Genomic DNA, 16,249 nt, shown 5'->3' on the forward strand with positions numbered 1-16,249 from the left:
TGTGGCCTAAAGTCTCTAGGTCCTCCCTAACAAATATTGAAGACTGATAGAAAATTGTCATTTCCATATTTAATGGAAAAAATCTTACCTCAAATAATTTTACTTTTTAACCTTTGTTTTTGTGGATAAGGGAAGCCTAATCATTAAATAAAATTACAAAGAATAGCCAAGTGATAGTATTACACACCTTTAACCCAGGAGTCAGAGGCAGGCAGGCAGTTAGATCTTTTTTGGCCAGCCTGGTTTACAGAGAAAGTTCCAGGACAGCCAGGCTTACATAGAGAAAAACCTATCTTGAAAAACAGAACAAAACAAAGCTCATTTATTTAAAAACGTATTACTAAAAATTGAAGCAATATTTATTTTCTAATTACTCACTGTTTCTTGCCAGTAAATTACACTGTTTATGCCATTCTGTTTTATAGTTTGACAAATTTCCTTTTTTATTTTAAAATTATCATTCTTGCTTCATTTGTGTATGTGTGCATGCCCACCAGTACACATATGCATGTGTGCAGGCCACTTGTGTACATAAAAATCCCAGGTCAGTTCTCTCCCTCTACTTGGGTGGGTCCTCAGGTGTGGCAGCGAGCATCATCCCTCCTGTGCTCCCATGCCTTTCCTTCTTCAGTTCCCTCAAGGCTTTTCAGAACAGTTTCACTAAAGCAGTCAGAGGAAAGTACAAAGTTTTTGGTTGAAGAAAGGTTGGAAATGTTTTAAAGTAGAATAAACAATTCTGGGTATAAATGGAATGTTAATAGGAGATTTGAGATGAAAGCCACTCCTTAAAAAAGGATTCTTTTTATAGTTTAAAATATAAAACTCTAATTCACAAGGTTGAAAAGTGACAGCAGTTAATTCATGGTTGAAATGGTGAAATAAAATCAAAGTAGAAATTTGACTTTACTGAGCACGCACTCAGACAGGATGGTCCTGAACACACCCGGAAGTGTACAGCAAGCGGCTCTCCAGATCTTGCCTGTACTTCCCTAAATACTGGAAGGTTCTTGTCTGCCAAAACACGTTAATCTATGGAATTCCTGCTTTAATTTATATCAGGAAAAAGGCTAATAAAAACGATTTGCAAGCTGATTTTTAGTGTTCTGTGGTGTAGCAATGTGTAACAAATCCTTGTGACACACATTACAGGACCGAGGGCATGACTTAGTAGGTAAAGTGCTCACCCTGGGGACTGAGGGCTGGAGTTCCATGTCCAGCACCCACGTAGTAGCCTCCAGGAGAGAGAGACCTGGTATCCCTAGAGCAGGTTGGCTAGCTAGATAAGTGGAGTTGGTGAGCTCTAGATTCAAGTATTCAAGTGAGAGATGCCACCGTGAGTGTGTGTGTGTGTGTATGTGTGAAGGGTGATGAAAGAAGAAACTTGCTGCCTTGGCATCCATGTGTGCACACATGCACACACATGCACTCACACCCTTGCACAATACACCCACACATGTAAGCCCCACTGAAGTACACACACACACCATACACTGATACAAACACAAAGTACATTTACATTTTGGTAATCCTAAATTATTAATACGTTTGTTCACCCTGTTATTTATTATCAAAGGTATGTATAATGTAAGCATATTTCTCTACAAAGATGAATCTTTAAATCCTTTCTTACCAGATAATTCACTTTTTAGTTTTTTTCTTTGATTTTTAAAACATGGTCACGTGTCTTGACTTGCTATATAACCTGGTCTGATCTATATCCCTTAATGAATTTACTGTCTGTCTTAATCACACTTGCTGTGAAGAGACACCATGACCAAAGCAACTATTTATAAGAGAAAGCATTTAACTGGGGGCTGTTTGAAGTTTCAGAAGTTCAGTAGCTTATCCTCATGGCAGGAAGCGTGGCAGTGTGCAGACATGGTGCTACCGCAGTAGCTAAGAACTATGCCTTGATCTGTAGGCAGGAACTGAGACTGTGGGCTTGGCATGGACTTTTCAAACTTTAAAGCTTACCCCAGTGACACACTTCTTCTCATAAGGCCACACCTCCTAATCCTTTTAATCCTTTCAAATGGTGTTACTCCCTGATGATTGGGCATTCAGATATCTGAGCCTTTGGGCTTTATTCTTATTCAAGCCATCACATATGTGGCATTTACAGGTGTGCATCACCATATCTTCCTCTCAGAAAATCTACCTTGTAATAACTTATTATTGTTGCTGCTTGTGATGTGTGTGCACATGCATGTGTACAAACACACATGTGCCATGATGTGTGTATGTGGCGGGCAGAGGACAACTTTGTATGCTCAGTTCTTTCCTTCTACATATACCTGTATCCTGGGGCTGGAATGTAGATTGCCAGGCTTATACAGCAAACTCCTTTACCTGAGGAAGCCATCTTGTCAGCTCCAAGAATCCACTTTTAAAGATAAGATAGGGCCACAAAATAACCACTATTAGTATCTACTTGTGGTAAAGGCTTAGCTTGTGCTAGGCCATCTGCATGTATTTCACAACAATCCGGGTTTAAAGTGGGAATATTCAAGTCTAACACTATAGTCTAGAAATCCAGCCTGAGAGAGGTTATATATTACCACTTAGTATCGCAAAGTAGAGTGTCAGTGAGCAGGTGTTGCAGCCAGTGTCTTGACTGTGAGCTTTAGCAGCATTTATTTCTGACATACATCTTTACAAAAACTCCAGATTGTACCATTGTCCTGTATGTGGTTCCTTACTCACTGTACAGTGTGATGGGGACCTGGATGAAACGATCATTGATTTACTTATCTGCTTAGAGTTGTTTGATCTCTCTGCTTCAAAATAGGGTTAGATCTTGATAGCGCACTACTATTTTAGTTTTATAATAAGTGGTTTTTCAAGTGCGAGTGGTAAATACATTTGTATATTTGTCCACATATGCGGGTCCAGATGCCCGTATGTGTGCATGGGTGCTTGCGTGTGTGCAGATGGAGGTTGAAGGTTGACATTGGGTGTCTTCTTTGATCACTCTTCCCCTTATGTCTCTAGGCAAAGTGTCTCTCCTATCTAGAGCGTGCCATTTTTACTAGTCTAGTTCAATACCTTGTTCCCGAGATCCCTTATCTCGGCCTCCCGAGTTTTGAGATTACAGGTAAGCCACTACACACCCCTGGATTTTATATGGGTTCTGAGGATCTGAATTCTGGCCTTCATACTTACACAGCACTGAGCCATCTCCCCTGACCCTATTATATGAGGTTTTCACACGAGAGGTCTAAGTGGTGTGACTTAGACCCTTTGTTTTTTATGTTTATTGTGTTTATGTAAATATATGCTTATACATACATCTTTGTTCATGTGTGTGTACAGGTGTGAGTACACAGTTTGTATCCATGTAGGTTAAGGCCAGAGGTTGATATCAGGTGTCTGCTTGTCTGTCTATCTGTCTTTCTTTCTTTACTCACTCCCGATCTTACTGTTTTTGAGCTAGCTTCTCTCCTGAACCTGCAGTTCCCTGATTTAGCAAGGTTAGCTGGCCAGCAAACCCCAATCATTAGCCTGTCTCTACTTCTCCAGTGGTGGCAGTGTAAGCATGTGGGTGTGGGTCTGGGTCTGGCTTTGTACATAGATGTTTGGCGTCTGAACTCAGCCCCTCATGCTGGCTCAGCAAGCACTTTGTGAGTCCAACTATCTCCCTAGGTATTCATATTGCTTATTATGTGCTTTCCAGAGTTCTTCATATAAATATTTGGGTACTCTTGTTTAAAGAGACCAGAACTTTTTTTGGTTGTCTTCATTACATTTTTTATTCTTTCACACTGGCAGTAATTGTGAATATGATTAGTTCACTTGATAGAATTTTGTGTTGAAAATACATGTGTACACACAGGTTAAGAATATAGCTCAAGGGCGTGGTGGCGCACGCCTTTAATCCCAGCACTTGGGAGGCAGAGGCAGGCGGATTTCTGAGTTCGAGGCCAGCCTGGTCTACAAAGTGNCAGCCTGATATACAGGGTGAGTTCCTGGATAGCCAACAACCACATGAAGGCGTGCCACGGCAGCCAGGGCTACACAGAATAAACCTGTCTCGAAAAATCAAAAAAAAAAAAAAAAAAGAATATAGCTCAAGCCAGGCGGTAGTGGCGCACGCCTTTAATCCCAGCACTCGGGAGGCAGAGGCAGGTGGATTTCTGATTTGAGGCCAGCCTGGTCTACAGAGTGAGTTCCAGGACAGCCAGGGCTACACAGAGAAACCCTGTCTAGAAAACCAAACAAGAAAAAAAAAAAAAAAAAAAGAATATAGCTCAGGGGCTGGAGAGATGGCTCAGCAGTTAAGAGCACTGGCTGCTCATCCAGAGGTCCCGGAGTTCAATTCCCAGCAACCAACATGGTAGCTCACAACCATCTGTAATGGGAGAGGATGCCCTCTTCTAGTGTGTCTGAAGATAGTGACAGTATACTCACATAAAATAAATAAATCTTTTTAAAAAAAGAAAAGAATATATCTCAAAGCCTGGCTTGATAGCACACTCTTCTCATACAGCACTTGGGTGGCAGCGAAAGGTGGATCTCTATGGGTTTGAGGCCAGCCTGATCTACATAGAGTTCTGGACAGCCAAGGATGTAGAGAAAGATCTTACATCCAAAAATAAACAAACAAAAAACAAAAAAGAGTATAACTCAGTAGTGGAATATCTGTCTAGTTTATATAAGGCCCTAACGTGTTTCTTAGCACTACTAAATAAGCAAATAAAAACATAGCAAAACACATACCAATATATTATGTTTCTGTAGGTGTGTATATTATTATGTTTTATTGAACTGAACAAATTCTAAACAAATATTGGTGTACTAGAAATTTGTTTGTACATCCTGAACTAGGAATAAACGCCACAGATCTTTACAATGATTGAATGAATGTTTTCCTTTATTCTCTGTATATTAAAAATAACTTGCCGGGCGTGGTGGCACACGCCTTTAATCCCAGCACTCGGGAGGCAAAGGCAGGTGGATTTCTGAGTTCAAGGCCAGCCTGGTCTACAAAGTGAGTTCCAGGACAGCCAGGGCTATCAGAGAAACCCTGTCTCGAAAAACCAAAACCAAAAACAAAATAAATAAATAAATAAAAATAACTTAAAACATTGCTTTAATAGGGAACTTTTATAGAATTTTTACATGTGTGAGGATTGCAAACATTTATAATTAAGAAAATTATAAGCGTATATACTAACAAGTATTGTTTTTAAAGATGAATTATTGTGATTTTCCAGCACTAAAATTACTCCCTGGTAATTTCAAGACCTGGAATCTAGACTCCTATTGTAAATGTCAAATGCTTTGAACTGCGAAAAGTACATGGAGGTATAATTAAGTTGCAGACCAGTTGAGGCAGTAATAGAGTGACATTTAGTAGAAGGTTTTCATTTCAGTGCAGGTCAGCAGCTTTGTACGAGGTCAGGATTTCTAGACCCAGGAATTTTTTTAAAGCTTTGTAAATATATACTTTGTTTCATGAATAATTTCATAAGTGACTTGGAGATTTGACATTCATTCACTTAGGAAGAAAATTTATATGTGTGTTATTATGTGGTGATATAAAGTGACCAGAGTTTATTGTTATTTTTAAAAGGGTTATTTAATGGAGAATGTAACATCATCTATACGGATAGCACTCTATGTTGTTTAACATCACAGTGATCTCTGCTGCCACATTCAAACAAAAGAGCAAAGGGAATCTGAAATTACTAGGAAGAGTTTAGTGTGTACATGAGCAGTAGCGATGTATCCTTGGTTCTCAAGAAAACAGCACTGCTATAATGCAGACACACTGGTCTCTTTAGGCTAATGAGCCTCCTGATTATCAGACAGACTTCCATTTTCCTGTCCTTGTTTTTATCCTGAACTGCTTTAAGATCATAGCTTTCTGACTGGCTTTCCGGATTTGTAAGTCTTTGTTTTTCTGGGAGCTATTACAGATCGGTAGTAGATAGACTGGTGGCTTGTCTAAAAGTCAGAGAGGTATCCTGTTGACAGAGAATAATGGTAAAAACTCATTATCAAATAGTTTCAGGAGGAATAATCCACAGTCTTTCCTGGGCACTCTTGTGCTCACAGATCCAAGCTGCTCAGGACAAGAATACCCTTTGATCTCATAGGCTTGAGACCAGTTTGGGCAACAAAGTATGACCCTTCTCAAAAAAATACAATTAAAATTTCAGTAGAAGTCTGCCAAAGTTTCTCTTAGTCGTGCGTCATGAGTTGCCACAGGACGGTGCTATAATAGACAAGCTGGGCGGCACTCATTTCCCAGACTGTGAGGATCAGAAGAGCTGTAAGCCAGGTGCTTGGCTTGCCTGGTCTTCGTCATGTGGTGGCTGACTGGCCCTAATCTTAAGTAAGACTGCTCTGCATGTGTATAATTTTGGCAGCCGGCTTGCTTCATGGGAAATAGTCATGGGCAAAAACCTATCTTGATAAATTTGGCTCCCCAAAGCATCTCATCCACAATGCAGAGTTCAAGCGTTTGGGCTGTCTCTGCAAACACCAGAACCAGCCACGAGGCCAGAGGAAATCCAATTCAGCACAACTTAGTAGCTGGATTGACAGTTTATTGTAAGCATATTTAAGTACAGAACAATTTGGGGAAAAGTTTCCTGGTGTAACACAGTCTGATGTGAACAAGGAGGCATAATTACATCAAAACTCTTCTCAAAATACATGTCACTTCTTCCATGAAGACTACATGTTTCGTCGTAAGGGCCTAGGGGAGGGTCTGGAGTGGTCTCTATCATACAGATAATGGAGAGGTCATCCTGGCTACTAGCCACCTCCGTTCCTGGTTGTGGGAGCTTGAGGAAACCAGGTACAGCCTGGGCCCTACACATAGCACACGGTTACCTAGGCTATTAGTCACCTCCATTCACAGCCTTCTAGGTTTTCCTTTGGAGACACAACCCTACTTATTTAACTTTCCTGGTCCCCCTAGTGCTGTTTTGGAAGCACAAGCATTGAGCTCCCAACATAAGAGTAAAGAATGCAGATGCAAAATGCTGATGAAGCCATTTCATAGAACCAAAGCGGGGGCGGGGCGGGGGGGCGGGACATGGCGACAGCATCAGAGAAAAATCATGACCCCACCCCAATTGAACCCTATCAGTGTGTGTGTGTGTGTGTGTGTGTGTGTGTGTGTGTGTGTGTGTTATGCATCTGACTACTTTGATCCAATTACTGATTACCATCCTGCTTGAAGCCTAAGAGTGTATATTCGTTTAATGTTGGGCCATTTGACTATTACCTTCAAGTAGAAGGTAATACCAAAGAAGAAAGAAATGTGTTGCTATGGTAATCTGCTTAATTTGTTAGTATTATAGGTTTCTTTTAAAGAGTTTCATTTGATCTGGCATCTCGCTATACTGCCCAGCTCGCTGTCCCTGAACTTTTGGGCTCAAGTAAGCTTCCTTTGGCAATCTCAAATACAGCAAATGTTCTGATGACACCTAGCCACAAAGCCCTTTCCTCGAGTGTCTTATCAGTGATACTGCATATGCTGACCCTTGTCATGCTCTTCAAATGTGTACTTCAACTCCTTCTCATTATCACAGGCTTTAGAATAATTCAAGAATTTTTACCTATTACCTCCACATTTTTGTCAATACAAATATTTTAGTTTTCCCACTGTATTCCAAAGTGTGGCGCTCCATTAGTCTCTGTATCCTTACATTCAGTCCAGGAAGTGTGAGAGGCTTGGGAAGGAGTAGGGCAGTTGAGTTTTAGCCCGTCATTTTCACGGCTGCGTTCCTTCCCATTTTGCTTTAATACCATCAAGAAGTGCTTGCTTTGAGTTTCCCTGCTTAGTTCTTTCAGCCTGCCGCCAAGCTCTTTATGTGGCTAGGCAGGCCTCCAGCTCGCAGTTTTCTGCAGCAGCATGCCCAGTAAGACTTTTAAAGTAACTTGACTTTCCAGAAATTGCCATAGCGAGGATTAGTTTTCTTACTATTAGTATATGTTTGTTTGGGACAGGGTTTCTCCGTGTAGCCCTGGTTATCCTGGAACTCACTCTGAAAACCAGGCTGGCCTTGAATTCAGAGATCTGCCTGCCTCTGCCTCTGCCTTCTGAGTGCTGGGATTAAAGGCGTGTGCTCCATGGCCCAGCAGAAGGATTAGTCTTAATTATGCCTAGTAAGCTTTTTACTTAAATTGGCAATCCCAAGCATATAAAATGTTTATATCTTTTAAAATGTTTATATTTTTTATACTTTATCAAGTATAGTTTTAAAATCCTACCCTATTCCACTGTATACATTACAGTGTAGTTCCTTTCTTGTGACTTAGAATGATACTGTTTGAAAGTCTATTTCTGGTGCAAGAACTGTCAGCAGTGAGCAACAGCAAGACTGTGTCAGCACATTCCTAACAGCATAAACACCAAGATACACACAATAATAAAGGCATAGTGTCCTTTAGAAACATGTGAAGGAAACCTGCCGTTTTTTCCTAGGGTGCTAAGAATATAGGCCTGGTGCAAGCTGAGGCAAGATGGCCTTGACATAGCACCAAGGCAGAGTTAGGTCAGCAGTCTCTTGGTTTTTCTGCATGTCTCACAGTTAGCAGTGTTAGGTCAGATGCTGCATTGAGAAGTGCAGGAGTAATGGTGGTGAGGCAGGTAGGAAGTGCGCTTCACATGCAGGTACCAAGGACGGTCTGGGGAGAGAAAAGAGAAATGCACATTTTCTAGAGAGAAAAAGAATATAACCAAATTTGGTGTGTATAAGTGAACTAATTTGCATTTGCAACATTGTTAAGCCACTCTTGTTATCTATTAGTACAGAGACATATAACATACAGCAGGCAGCCGATTGCTCTTCATAGCGTTACTATGAGGCTGTGCCATTTGAGTGTACTTGCTCAGACATCCCTAAGCAATTCCAAGTGGGAGCATGTGGAATCTCTATGGTGACAACCAAGAAAACCCTGTTTCCCTCCCTCTAATAAGCTTAGCATTTTTCAATATCTTAAGATATAAACTGGGGCATGCACAAGCACACAGAAGAGACCCAGTGACATACTAGCCACTACAAACACACCAAAGACACCCAGAAGTAAGCTGCCTGGGAAGCATGGGAGAGCTGCTCCCACCCCCACCCCCAACCCCCTGCACACCGGGCAGCACAGTAGAACTGGCCGCATCCCTTGTCTGGGTGGTGTGGGCACAGGAGAGCCTGCCCCAAGGGCAAGAAAGCAGGAGAACTGGCTTCGCCCCACCCCCTGGCCTGGCCAGTGTAGGGAAGCTGGCCTGATGGTGCTGGCAAAAGAGAGCCTGCAGGCTGAATCGTCAGCCAGCACCCAGGCACAGATCCAAGGCTTTCAGTTGGACTATGCCAACTATAGACTGCTAGAGCTTGTGAAGGGGCCAGTCCTGCAGATTCCAAATGGCAAGATTTCCATGGCACAGGGCAACAACAAGATATCTGAGAGGATTCAGTATTGATAATGTAGCAGAAACCAGAGGCCTGGAGCCAGACCAATGACTCTTTGCAATGAACATTTACAAGGAAAACTGTTTGGACAAAAGGGGGTAGTATGACACACTGTGACACATCACAGCATCCATAGTGTTATACATATTATAGCTTGGTTATCAATAACATAACAGCCTAAATCTACATATAAATGAATTCATATCTTGCCTTTCTGAGTTACCTCACTCAGGATGATTTTTTTTTTTTCTGGTTCCATCCAAATTTCATGATTTTGAGGAGTGAACCTTAAGTCAAATTAGGCATTGGTTGGTAATAAGCTCTGTGCCACCATTGCCCGAGAACATTCTGCAGGCAAGACAAGTTTTATATCTGAGGTTTTGTGGCTGGGTTGAAATGTACATTGCCCTTTTGGTAGCTTACAGTGTGCCTTCTTATAGCAAAGGCACTGTGTAGGTACCAGCTCGACCTATCTGTGTTGTGTGGATGTTGTTTTGAGCAATGGGGCCTTGCTGTTTGTTTACGGAGAGTAACCTTTTGCATTGGCAACAGCCTGGGTCGTTTGGGAGTTTCCATGGGAGGGATCCCTTGGCCAACTCAATTAGATGAAACCCACTCCAGATATTGGAAGCTTTCTTTGGTGACAGGAGATGGCCAGTTGGGACTCTGTCTCCCTTATTATTTGAAGACTTACCGAGGATCACCTTCACATATTTTAGGAAGCTTCCCAGGCACTACCCCTCAAATGCCCCTCAATTTTGGCTAACTTTCCCCACATTCCTTCCCTTAACCCCCATATTCTCTCCCCACCCCTACTTGATCCTTCTGATCTTGCTACCTCTACCCCAGGACACCCATAAAATCTATTCTATTTCCCCCTTTCAGGAAGATCCATGTGTCCCCCGCCAGTCCCTTCCGCTATACCTATCTTCTCTGGGTCTACGTATTGTAGCTTGGTTATCATTTATTTAATGGCTAATAACCACATATATGTGAAAACATAACGTACTTATCTTGCATTTATCTTACTGAGTCTAGGTTAGCTCACATGGGGTGATTTTTTTTTTTCTAGTTTTATCCATGTGCCTGCGAATTTTATGATGTCATATTTCTTTTTTTTATTTTTTTCAATTTTTTATTAGATATTTTCTTCATTTACATTTCAAATGCTATCCTGAAAGTCCCCTATACCCTCCCCCCTTCATATTTCTTTTAATAGTTGAATTACACAGCTCCATTGAGTAAATTCTTCATCCATTCTTCTGTTGGGGTGCATGTAGGTTGTTTACAGTTTCTGACTATTGTGAGTAAAACAGCAGTGAACACGGTTGATCAAATGTCCTTGTGGTAGGATGGAGAATCCCTTGCATATGCCCAAGAGTGGTATAGCTGGATCTTGAGGTAGATCAATTCTCAGCTTTCTGAGGAACTGCCATACTGATTTTCATAGTGACTGTACAAGTTTGTATTCTTGAATGAGTGTTCCCCTTGCCCCATAGTCTCACCAGCGAGCTGTCACTTGTGTTTTTGATCTTAGTCATTCTGACAGGTGTATGATGGAATCTCAGAGTAGTTTTGATTTGAATGACTGTGAATGTTGAACGTTTCTTAAGGGTTTCTCAGCCACCTGAGTTCCTCTTTTGAAGAATTTTCTGTTTAGATATGCACCCTATTTTTAAAGTAGGTTCTTTGTTTTCTGGATGTGCTGTTTTTGAGTTTCTTGTATTTTTTGTATATTAGCCCTCTGTTGGATATGCACTTGGTTAAAAACAAAATCTTTTCCTATTCTTTAGGCTGCCACTTAGTACAAATGACAGTGTTCTTTGCAATGCAGACGCTTTATGGTGAGATCCATGAGATCCGTTTAGTGCCTATGCTATAAGTGTTCTGTTCAGAAAAGCTTTTCTTCTGTCAATGAGTTAGAGACCGTTCCCCACTTTGTCTTCTATCCAAATCAGGGCATCTGGCCTTATGTTAATGTCTTTGATCCATATGGAGTGTAGTTTTGTGCAAGGAGATAAGTATGAATCTACTTTAGTTCTTCTATATGTAGCCTTCTGGTTTGCCCAGTGATGTGTGGGTCTCTGCAAGTGTCATGGATGGCAGCAAATTGATCATGGTGACTTGAGAATATATAGCTCAGGTCAACTTGTCTTAGTCAGCCAGTTCTGGGCCAAACTTCTGGAGTTTCACACCAAATGGTTTAGTTTTTACACATTTAGACACACTAAGATTTTGAGAAAAAACAAAAACAAAAAATGCTTCCCTGTGACAGTTATTACAACAAAGTTTGGGGCAAGGCTACATCAAAACTTCATTGCAAAGTACTGTTCTTTAACGAAGTACTTGTACCCTTTTCCACAAGAATGAGTTGTATTGACAGGTAAACAGTGCTCAGGATATGGAGCTAAGGAGCAAGGGTTTGTGATAAGCTTAAGGCAGGTGCGCTCTATTTACTGGGTATTTGAGTTAGCTCTTTTTTGAAGGTCTGGTCTAATTCTACAGTAAAACCAGCTGGCCCTGGGCTTTTTTTTGATTCAGAGTCTTTTAATGATTGCTTCTGTTTCACTAGAAGTTATAAAGTCTGTTTAAATTTCTTATCAAATCTTAATTTAACTTTGGCAAATGTTATGCATAGAGAAAATTATCCATTTCTTTTAGATATTCAAATTTGGTAGAGCACAGAGTTTTAAAGTATGTCCTTATGGTTCTCTGGATTTCCTTGGGATCTGTTATGTCCCCCTTTCCATCTCTAATTGTATTAATTTGCTCTCTTCTCTTTTCCTTTTAGAGAATTTGGATAAGTGTTTGTCAATCTTTTTTAATCTTCTTTCTAAGACAGGGTTTCTCTGTGTAACCTTGGCTGTCCTGGAACTCTCTTTGTAGACTGTATTTGTCAATCTTAATGATTTTCTCAAAGAACCAAGTTTTTGTTTCATTGATTTTTTTTTTTTTTGTATCTTGTTGTTGTTATTCTATTTTGTTGATTTTAGCCCTGAGTTTATTTCTTGCTGTCTACTCCTTGTTTTGGTGTGATTTCTTCTTTTTGTTCTAGAGCTTTCAGGTGTGTTGTTAAGTTACTAATATGACATTTCTTCAGTTCTTTTTACATAGGCCCTGAGTGCTCTAAACTTACCTCTTAGAAATACCTTCATTATGGCTATTTGGATTTTCATTTTCATAAAATGTAAATTTTTTATTTCATTGCTAATTTCTGTCTTGACCCATTTTTTTCCCCAATATTGAGTTGTTCAGTTTCCATGAGTTCATGGGATTTTTGTTGTTGGTATCCAGCTTTAATTCACAGTAGAGTGACTAAGAGTTTTGAGCCATGAGGAATTGAGGTCTCCTTACCCTGTCCCCTGTGTATACCCAGAAAGTGTAAATACTCATGATAATACTGAAACTGAAGGAGCTGGACTATAAATTAGCAGAAGAAATTCCTTATCCCCTTGAAGTTGTATGTACTAGCTTGTAATGCCACAACAGAACTGCAGTGGAGAGAAAGCTGAACACGCTTTCGCTTTCCCTGTACCCCCCGCCCCATCATCTAGAGTTCAGCACCAAGCAGCAGCACAGGGATGGACGCAGCACAAGCACCAGGCAGCATGTGTTTATGTTCCACTTAACATGCAAATAGGACTGCTTACTAAATCTACTAATTGACCTCTTTTTCGATGCTGATGCTCTATTTTAGAGACTTTTGTAAGTTAGAAAATGCTGAAAATCAGTTGTAGTCAACATGAGAAAGAGGAAAAGATAAATATATATGATCATGAACACCTTGGCTTTGTTTTAAGATTTATTTATTTATTTAATGTATGTGAGTACACTGTTGCTCTCTTCAGACACACCAGAAGAGGGCATCAGATCCCACTACAGACAGTTGTGAGCCACCATGTGGTTGCTGGGAATTGAACTCAGGACCTGGAAGAGCAGCCAGTGCTCTTAACTGCTGAGCCATCTCTCCGGCCTCAAACACTTTGGCTTTTAAACATACACTTGCGACTACATTTAACAGAGCCCAATATTTGGGAACCAGTTAGTAGTCATGGGTAGGTAAGAATTCCATCTGCTGTTCAACCACTTAGGACCCTTAGAAGCAAAATGAAGCTCAAGTTTTTTGGGACGCTTATGTGTTTTATTAAATTGTCCATTCTTAGCAGACTGTGCTTGCTACTTACCCAGCATGACAACTGAAGGACGTTAGGGAGAAGTGGGGAGGGAGGAGCTCCCGGCACAGGCAAGCTGCTGTGTATGCAGAGCTATTATACTTTGTTCATGTAAGCTGTTCTTGCTCATCTCTAATGCAGAAGCAAGATCTGATTCTGTTTCTAACTTGTTTTGTTTAGTTTTAACTATCCAAAGATGAACTGTCTCAAGTGGTTATCTTCGATAACACATTAGTGTGACAGTTGTCTAATGTGAGATTGTAGCATTGCTGTTGGACCTGTTCTATGATTGCAGATCACTGTCCTTGTTTTTAAATAGCTGTGTGGTAACACTTTGATCAATACAGTAGTGGATAAATTCAGCATCTAGACAATAGATAAAGACCCAAAGTTAAAAAAATAAAACCAAAACCACCCTCTACGGGCTGAAGAGATGGCTCGAATTTAAGAACACTGGCTGCTCTTCCAGAGGTCATGAGTTCAATTTCCAGAAACCACATGGTGGCTCATGTACTTAAAATAAATAAATCTTAAGGGAAAAAAATAGATTTTAAGAAGCAAAGAAAACATCTTGTAAACTGCTAGACTCAATTTCAGAATGTCTCAAAAAGTGATGTTCAAATGACTCAAAAGTATGCAGCGAGTTCAGCCATGCCCTCCCCTTGGAAAATACCAAACGTCAAGGAAGAAAAGGCTTAGCTCTTAGAATAAGGGCAGAATTCACAAAGTCCCTGAAATGTAAAAGGAAAAACCCCAAGGAAATACAAACCTTCTGATTTCCTAAGCCACAGCCATGAGATGGATGAAGGGCAAGCAGCCATGTGGACCTGCCAGCCAGCAGTGAGTCACTTGTCCTGCAAGTGGGACAGTGGGAGACCAGGGGGCATCTGCAACCTCACTGACACAGACACTACCTCAAGGTAATGTCCTACACCCACCCAGGAAACCGGAGAACTGGGACATAGGTGGTGGAGAGATGCCCTGCAGTGTTTCTGGTGGGCTTGGCACTAAAACAGATTAGTCATTTTTACCATGGAAATTTAGGTAGGTAAATGTCCCAACAGATGAGGAACAACTTCTTTTTTTTTTTTTAATATCTATCTATCTATCTATCTATCTATCTATCTATCTATCTATCTATCTATTTATTTAAGTACACTGTAGCTGTCCTCAGATACTCCAGAAGAGGGCATCAGATTTCATTACGGATGGTTGTGAGCCACCATGTGGTTTCTGGAATTTGAACTCAGACCTTAGGAAGAGCAGTCGGCGCTCTGAACCGCTGAGCCATCTCACCAGGCCAATGAGGAACTTCTGTGTAAATTGGTGGATTTGTCCTTTGCTGTACATCTGCAAAAACAGATCAGAATAAATACAAGTTTTAATCTGGTGTAAATTGTACTTAACCTTTTAGGAATATTTTATAATTTGGGAGGATATACAATTTGTATACTCAAAGGAAATCTGACATTAAGTGGTATACAATCATAATTCTTATAGCTCTAAGTATGTGCTGTAATCTGTGAAGAAAGCACTTGATACATGAGCTGAAGTCAGAAGCAACTCTGGGCCCAGTGTGCTGGCCCAGCAGGTACAAATGCTTCTATGCAAGCCTGCTTTCCATCCCTGGATCCAACGGTCAAAGGCAAGTACCCAGTCCTGAAAGTTGTCTTCTAACCTCTACACCTGAATTAAGACATGGACACAGGGCATATATATATACAATAAAAATAAATTTCAAGCTGGGCGTGGTGGTGCAGGCCTTTTGATAACAGCACTCGGGAGGCAGAGGCAGGCGGATTTCTGAGATCCAGGCCAGCCTGGTTTACAAAGTGAGTTCCAGGACAGCCAGGGCTACACAGAGAAACCCTGTCTCAAAAAACCTAAATAAATAAATAAATAAATAAATAAATAAATAAATTTATTTCAAAGAGTTGTCTTCATCTGTGTCAAAGATTGAGTTCCTATAAGAAATTAATTTTTCAAAAACAATTCTTTTTGGGAACAAGGAAACAGTAACCAAACAGTTTAATTTCTCATGTTGACTGAAGCCTTTGAGACAGGCTATATCCTTCTAGTTTTTATGGTAGATGGCTTTTTCTGGTGTAACCGTGTGAAAGCCTATCCTGCAGGTGGCCCTAGGTGACATATGCACGCCATGGTCCCCGTGAACAGTGCATCACAAAGTCCCTCGCAGTACAGTGTTTCATTTCTGAAAGGTCTGACTCTACTCTTTCTGCTCCTTTCCTGAGACTTCTACATAGACAAGTCTGTTTTGCTTTTAAGTAATGTATAATAAAGCATCTCTTAATATTCTTTTCTAGCATGTGAGTTACCTAACATACCTATCTAGTCCCATTTTTAAGCATCAAGGATTTTTTAAAAAAATTCCTTGATTTTTCTATGTTCTTTGCTTAGTATACATTTCTTTTAAAGGAATATGTAGTTTGAATGAAAATGGCCCTCATAGACTCATATATTCATATGCTTAGCCCACAGTTTATGAATGGAAAGGTTTAGGAGGTTTGGCCTTGTTGGAAGAAATATGTCACTGGGATTGGGCTTTGAGATCTCAAAAGCCCACCCCAGGTCTGATGTATGTTTTTCTCTGTCTGGCTCTGGCTGTCTCCCTGTCTCTGTCTCTCTCTTTCTCTATGT

General features: G+C 40.6%; 1 protein-coding gene across 3 annotated transcripts in view; it reads left to right on the forward strand.

The window, feature by feature from the left end:
- The window catches only part of Cog5 (component of oligomeric golgi complex 5), a 293,171-nt gene that overhangs the window by 194,576 nt on the left and 82,346 nt on the right, over positions 1-16,249 (forward strand). The gene's annotated exons all lie outside the window — the stretch shown is intronic.

Source organism: Mus caroli, chromosome 12 (genome assembly GCF_900094665.2).
Source record: "Mus caroli chromosome 12, CAROLI_EIJ_v1.1, whole genome shotgun sequence".
In the NCBI taxonomy this organism is placed as follows: domain Eukaryota; kingdom Metazoa; phylum Chordata; class Mammalia; order Rodentia; family Muridae; genus Mus; species Mus caroli.